The following is an 8,251-nucleotide window of genomic DNA, read 5'->3' as shown; positions in this document are numbered from 1 at the left end:
TTACATGGGCAAGATAATGAGTACATTTCTTATCAAGCATTGTAGCCTCCTCCTTTGTTTCCCCTTCCCATCCCTTCCCATCCTCCCCCAGCCCCCCGCCAATCCTCCCCCCTACTCTCCCTCCCCCTGCACCAAAGTTGTAAAGTTCTTTTTCAACATAATGACTTGTACATCTCATTGTTGCAATGGGTCCACCTGTATGGATTTCTAATCATGACTATTTGATCATATATACCAACACTGACATTTAATTATTTTACAACTACTCTTCCCTTCCATTCTACGAAGTGCTGCATACATGCTATGTAATATAATTTGATCCTCTTATCCATACAATAAATTAAATACTCATGTCTTCCTTACAAATGAAAAACTAAGTACAGAGGAGTCAGTAATTTCCCCCATTTCATAGACGGAAAAGCTCAGTTTCTGAAGTTCTTGTTCATAATCATACTTAGTCTTACCTGTTTAATTCCTGCATAATGTGATAAGTGCACCAAGCAGGTTTGTACATGGTACCTTGGCAATGTTTAATTATAGTTTGTACCAACACTCTGTCATAAATTTTTATTCACTAAGTCACATATCTGTTACTGCTAATATTTTGTATGTATTGAAATATCCCATTTTTAGTCAAGTGGAATCTTTCTGACTTCTGGGTTTTTTTTGTGTGTGTGTGTTTTCTGTGGGTTTTTTATGGTCATGTTTAGCATTACTTTTAGAGTGCTGCCTTATTTCTTGTCCAGAAAGGCATTCAAGGCTTATCCTATACATTCTCCTCTCTATCTTTGATCCAAGTTTCTTCAAATGACGATTTTTTTATTGCCTCCCCCACAATATAACCCCTGTTTTCACTGTGTTTGATGTTGGTATACTTTGTGGAGGAGAAGAGAAAAAACAAATTGTTTAAATAGGGATACAGGTGGACCCATTGCAACAATGAGATGTACAAGTCATTATGTTGAAAAACAAACATTACAACTTTGGCTGGAGGGGGCAGGGGGGCAACAATGTTTGATAAGAAATGTACTCATTACCTTGACCATGTAATTGTAACCCCTCTGTATGGTATTTTCACAATAAAAATAAAAACAAAAGAACAAAAAAGAAATCCCATCTAGGTAAACTCCTGACTTCTAAAGTGAGGGGGTGGGGAAGGGGCGCGTGTCCCTGGTCATCTAGGTGAACCAAGCCAAGAAGGTCTAACTATGTGCTTGCTTTTATAAGCTCTTTTCTAAATTTCCTCTTCATTTTTCTCAACCTTATATTTTCTATTTTCTTCTGCACTGTCTTCAAGCCAGATCATCATTTTTTCTTTAAACCAACCTTGTCTAACTTGCTGTTCAGTTCATCCATAAATTATTTAGCCTGGTCATTAGAGTTTTCCATTCTAAAAGATTAATAGGGACTCTCTCACTGGAGTCTTCGGTTTTCTGACAAAATTCACTCTTATACCTTAATTCCTTATCTTATAATTTTGATCTTCACATCTCTAAGGATCTTTCCACTTGCTGCATTTTTATTTCTGTTTTTGTGTGTATGTAATTGGTTGTTTTTTCTGCTTTATTTTGTTTTGTTTTTGTTCCAAATCTTGAGATTGTTTTTATGCCCAGAGTTTTAGTATGGGTGGAGCAATCTTCTGGCTCCAGATAAGTGTAATTTTTACGTAAGATTTACCTTTTCAGTGGCAATCGGCTAGCGTAGCCTAGCATCAATTCAGGATTTGAGTTTACTTTAAACTGGACATTCTTCCCTGAGAGGGATGATCCATTTCCAGGAATAGCCTTCTGGAGTTTCAGTGAAAGTTGCAAGAGGTTTTCTAGGCTTCTTCTTACCAGAGCAAACTAACCTTAATTCTCCCTGTTAGAGAACTCTAATTCATCTTGACAGTGCCATTAGCTTCCAGACAAAGCTCTGGTTCTTGATGCTATGGCTTCTGCATCTGACTTTAGAACCAGCAGTTATAAAGAGGCTAAAGCTGAACCCAGATTTGTGACTTTGTTTTCTGAATGCCTTCCTGTTCTGCAACTTAACTAAAAAAAAATACTCTCAACTTAACTAAAAAAACTTAACTAAAAACTTAACTAAAAAAAAAAATACTCTATTTCTGAGATCTTCAAATATTCAATTCTGGGAAAGAAGTAACAACAACAACAAAAGGAAAAACCAGCCACCATTTTGTCCACAGTTTTTTAATTGTCAGTCAATTGGCTAGTCTGGAAGCACCAAGTGAAACACATCCAGAGGAGCCTTTTGTCTCTTAGCTTGGTGCCTGCCGCTTGTGCCTTTATCCAGCAATTTTCCTTTCTGGATTTCACACTTTTTGAAAATCCTGGCATGAGGATGTCCATAGGGTTAACCCATTAGGTGCTTCTCCTGTGGTGGGTGAGGTGGGGAGGTGTGTTTTATGATTGTATGTGTTAGGGTAAGGCTTGCTGCATGTACCTGCTGCACCCCTGTCCCCAGAACATCTCTGAGTCTCATAAAAGAAGTCTTGGCATATGAAATGCAAAGTGGACAGACAGAGCAGCCTCATAATCATGGGAGAGCTTGTTTCCTCTGCTCCATCCTCACTCTACCATGTACATTTTTTTTCTTTATGTTCATGTCAGGGTTCACAACGGCTGGTAGGGCTCCAGCCATCCCTCCTATGCTGCAGATTTGAAAGGGGAGGAAGGAAGGCCAAAGGGGGAAGAGTCCTCCTCCTGGATGAGAGTAACAGAGACAAAGGTACTTTCTCAGTGCCCATATGCTCAAGGAACTTTGCTGGAAATCTCTCACTACACTCATGCTCATGCAATGAGCCTTTAGTCAGAATTTTGCATGCTGTAAAGATCCTAAGAAAGTACGCTTTTATTCTAGGGTCTTTCATTCTGAAATAGAATGGCTACTGGGAGATAATTTGCTACCAGTGTGGCTTAAAGGAGAACCCACGTGGTGATTTTTTTTTTGGTGTATCCTAGAAACTACTTCTTAGTAACATGAAAGTAGTAGAGATACTTATATCAATCACAAATTTAAGACAATATGTCCAGAAGATGTTTCATATTTAAATATTTTTTTTCCAAAATGGAGATGGCTTTGAGTTCTGGAAGAATGAGATAGGAAGTGATGAAATAGCTGGGTGCCAGTGGCTCACGCCTGTAATCTTAGCTACTCAGGAAGCAGAGATCTGATGATCATGGTTCAAAGCCAGCCCAGGCAGGAAAGTCCGTGAGACTCTTATCTCCAATTAAAAAACAACAACAAAAAAACCCCAGAAAACTGGAAATGGTGCTGTGGCTCAAGTGGTAGAGCACTAGGCTTGAGCTGAAGAGCTGAGGGACAGCGCCCAGGCCCAGAGTTCAAGCCCAACTACCGACAAAAAAAAGTGATGAAATAGACTTTATATTTCAATATTTATTATTAATCTGGGATCAGTAACTTACTTGGATGCTTGTATTACTAATTAAAGGAATTTCTATAAAAGGACCCTGAAGTCTGAAAAGAAATAAGATACTCTCAATGCCTATATTATAAATATTCCTTTTCTAGACCTTATCCATCAGTAAATGTTCTACCATGAAGCTATGCCCACAGCCCACATTGGATTTTGTATATGTCTAAATTATGTCAAATGATGAATATTTTTGCCAAATTATACAGAGTCAGTTGATTATTAGATGTTTTAAGTAAAGAAAATACTAACCTTTATTATTGCAGTATGCATCCATTAATAAATATACTTCTTTTTCCTCAACCTGGAGATGGCACTATTATTTTAAGAACTATACCTTATCAGATGGTTGTTGTTGGTGGCTTATGCCTAGAAATTGTAGCAACTTGAGGAGCAGAGATATAGAGGAGTATAGCTCCTGCCAAATCTAGGCAAAAAGTATAGGATATCTCCATCTCAACAGGAAAAGCAGGGCATGGTGGTGCAAGCCTATCATTTAAGCTATGGTAGGAAGCATAAATAGAAGATCATAGCTCAAGCTAGTCTGGACCAAAAAATGAGACCTTACCTCACAAAGTAAAATGGGCTGGAAGTGTGGATCGGTGGTATCAATACTGTAAGGTTCAGCAAAAGGAGACTGACGCATCAGGCAGAAAAGTTTATTCGGCGGAGAGCATAGTGCTGGCCTTCACAAGATGGAGGAGTGCAGGGTATGCAGGGGATGCACAAGAAGAGAAAGGGAAGGGAAGGGAAGGGGCAAGGGTCAGGGGAAAGGCTGCCAGGAGGCCAGGGGCAAAACAGGGGTGGAACTAATGATGGAGACTCATATGCAAGGAGAGGGTGGGGAGGAGGTTTGTCCACAGGGAAGACCTCAGAGCCTGGTAGCCTGCTCATTGCCCCCCAGTGTGCCACTTACCTGGGTTGGGAATGCTGGGCGGGGACTTCTAGGGAAAAGGCCACGTGTGAACCCGGGAGAGCAGTGGGGAAGGCACCAGTTTTCTTGGGTGGACCACTGTCGAGCAAGCACAAAATCCTATATTCAATATCCTAGTACCTCAAAAAGAAGAAAGGAAAAGAGTGGAGAGGTGTGTGAGAGGGAGAGAAGGAAGGAAAGTAAAAAGAATAAATGAAAGAAAAAGAAAATATTGAGACAAACACTAAAATAAGTTTGATGTACAACATGACATTCTGATATATATATATATTCATTGTGAAATGACAGCATTAATAACTAGTCTGTGTATTATTTCATATACTTACGGTTCATTCTTAGAACACTTAAAATCAACTTTTTTTCTTTTGATCGGTCGTGGGGCTTGAACTCTGGGCTTGGGTGCTATCCCTCAGCTCTTCAGCTCAAGGCGAGCGCTCTACCATTTGAGCTATGGTGCTACTTCCGGTATTATGGTGGGTTATTGGAGATAGGAGTCTCATGGTCTTTCCTGCCCGGGCTGGCTTTGAACCATGATCCTCAGATCTCAGCCTCTTGAGTAGCTAGGATTATAGGCGTGAGCCACCAGCGCCCAGCTTTAAAATCAACTTTTGTATAATGTCCATGCACATAATCTGTTGCTACTCGCTCTAGTCAGCAGAGGACATTTTGTAGTTATGTCTTTCTGCAAGTGTGCTATTAATCAGCATCTCCCCAATCCTGCCATCATCCACAGTCAGTAGCACCCTGCCAGCTTTCTTCTTCTATAATCATTATTATTGGTAGTATTATTGATAGCAATGCCATACTGTTTATGATACATCTATGGAAAGCAAAGTAATGGTATCAAAAGAGGGTTATCTTTGGAATTTTCTTGGTGCTTAGGATTGCTTTGAAGTTGTATCCATCTATTTTCAGGGATGCATTACTCTGATAAAAATTCACAAATGAAACTCTACTACTTGGTTCACAAACTATAGTGTCCCAAGCTGAGCTAAAAGAGGTATGCTGAGAACAGTGCAGCCTACGGAGCCTTTCATTAATAACTACCTTTCTTACTTGTTACAACATGTGGTACTGGGAGATTCTGGCTCACAGTCTATCAGAAATATTGTTATCCCTCCAAAAGAAGAATATGAAAAACACATGTTTGATATTTTCCAAAAAGAGAAACTTCTATGCCATTCATTTTTCAAACTAATTTGCGTAAGTTGAAGAAAAAGTATGCAAATTAAAGTTCAACTAATAAAATGCTTCTTGAAACAAAAAGAAATACTGGAGGGAAAGATGATATGTGTGTTCTTTCAATGAGGTTTAACTGGGTTCTTTAGGATGTCATGTCCATGTATTTGCAATGGCTTGGTATTTCCCACAGCTATGTGGTTAGTGTTCAAATTATGAAGTTGATCTAATTCTATTACATATATATATATATATATTAATTCTTTTCATCCCCCATTAAATTGTGACTAAAATAAGATCAATCTTGCTGTACTAGAACAATGAGATTGTAAAAACAGAATTGTAACTTTGGGTGTTTCCCTTGCACATGGAATTAAACCTTATGTGAAAAAAAATTCAAAGCTAAAAATACCACATGAATGAAAATGGGAGCAAACACCTTTCAAGACATTTCAAGACCTGTGAAATATGTGGGCATATTAACCTTACACCAACAGTGATGTGACAAAATCCTTAGCCTTGCAATGCCAAAGTGATATAATTCTAATAACACAACAGCCTAAAAATATCTTGACACCTGGAACATAACATACAGAAAAAGTGAAATAAAATTCATCTGAGGTGCTTACTCTTAAGGAATCAAGTCCTAATATTTCAGAAAAATTATATGTAAATAGAGGATTCAGAGAACAAAACTACTTTTTCAAACAGTTGAGGAAATTTGGTGGGCAAATAAAGACAAAGCAGTAAAATTATAAAATCTAGTTAAATGGAATGCTGTCCTAGTGAAAGAAAGGAAAATGTTTTGAAAGAGGCATATTTTCAAAAATTAAATGCAGGGAAACACTCAGAAGATCACACAATATTTTCAATATAATTGACCATGCTGGGTAATATATCAAGAGTTTTTCAACATTAGATGAGTTCCATAATGTGCAAGCAGAAATAAAAAAAAATTGTTTTTGTGATTTGTTTGATTTTTAAAAATTTATTATTTTTACCATTCCTGATCAAAGCTAGATGAAATAAATCTATGAGCAAAGTGGGTATTCTACACACATTTTCTCCCAATGGACGAACATATGAAGAAAAAGAGAAGACCTGATAAGAGGCGGGAAATGAAAGGAGGGGGAATAGAAAGTTAGTGGGCAAATGACCTTCAATGAAGACAAAGCAATATGATTATAGAAGCTACCTAAGATGAAATGCTTTCATGACCTTTGGGTCAAGACTGAAGAAGACATTTGTCTTTTTAGGCATCAAATTCTTCAAGAGCTGTCTACTTACCCAACAAGCAATATGGTCAGGGTGGTCACTGATGCACACTTTTTATTAAATAAGTTTTTTATTGTGAAAATACTGTTCAGAGGGATTACAGTTACATGAGCAAGGTAATGAATACATTTCTTATCAAGCATTGTTGCCTCCTCCTTTGTTTTTCCCCTACCATCCCTTCCCTCCCACCTCTACAACTACCCCCACCCCAAATGGTAATGAATGTTTTTCAACATAGTGTCTTGTACATAAAGCAAACACTGGGTGGTACCCAAGAGATTATCAATGGATTAACCAATGTATAATAGAATCTATGGAAGGGGCAAAAATTAAATCAAAGTCTAACAAAATAAGTACCAGGAAATAGGTACTTGCAAGGACAGGAACAAAAGGAGAGGGTTAGAAGAATGAGTAGAATGAAGGCCGGAATGCATTGTATATGCCACAGAACTGAGAAAAATAAGGGGAAGAATGGATGTATGAAGATGTTGAAGACATGACACAGGTCAAGATGCATTGAATACATAAATTGCTTCATTAAGTGGCAAAATTTTCAATTAAGAAAAGTGAGGGAAGAGATGGCATGGGTGAGAATGCTAACAAGATTGACAATGATCCTGAGCCCCTGTATTCATAAGCTGCTCTATTGAATACAACTTGTTTGTATAACTACTGAAAGGAAACAAAATATATATTCTTAAGTAGACACCCTTTTTCTTGTTTTGCTCTTTTTATTTTTGCAGTACTGGGGATTGAACCCAGAGCCTTTCACATGCTAAGTGTAAGCTCTCCCACTGAGATACACTCCATCCTGTATTATTATTTTAAATTCTTTGTAGTCAATACCATCTGGGAGCACCTCTGGGTTTTCCTAAAGGAGCAATTTTCAGTTATAATTGCATAAGGGAGTTTGGTGAGCAGAGTGGGAGCAGGTCCAAAACAATAAATCATAGGTTTCTGAAAAGGCCACTGCATTTGCTCATGTGCTCTTTGTTTTCCTTTATCTGTCTGGGGTCAGATTTCTTCCTATCAATAATGCTTGTTTTATGGCAGCCATTTCTAAGTTCATGATCCATGAAAGAACTCCAGCAGGGAGAATGACACCCCCAAACCAGGGTTCAAGTCAACATTTTTATGTCCTTCTCTGAGTCAGATCACAAACTACAGAAGAAAGAAAAACATTTCTTTTTACCTTTCCCAAGCAGCCAACCTCTTGAAAAGTCTTCCTAGCCAAGGTAGAAAGAGGCTAGCTCATATCATCTTCCTCTGTCTTAAACAGAGGAAAGTCAAAAGCACAGTAGAAAGTTTCATTGTTCAAAAGAAACAAGTTTATTGTAGAAAGTACAGTAAGTAAAATGAAGAAAATGGAAAGCAACTCGATATGCACTAATTAGAGATAATATGACTTTTTGGAGTTATTAACTTTC

This window comes from Dipodomys ordii, unplaced genomic scaffold (genome assembly GCF_000151885.1).
Source record: "Dipodomys ordii isolate 6190 unplaced genomic scaffold, Dord_2.0 Scaffold57, whole genome shotgun sequence".
NCBI lineage: Eukaryota > Metazoa > Chordata > Mammalia > Rodentia > Heteromyidae > Dipodomys > Dipodomys ordii.
This window is presented reverse-complemented; position numbering follows the sequence as displayed.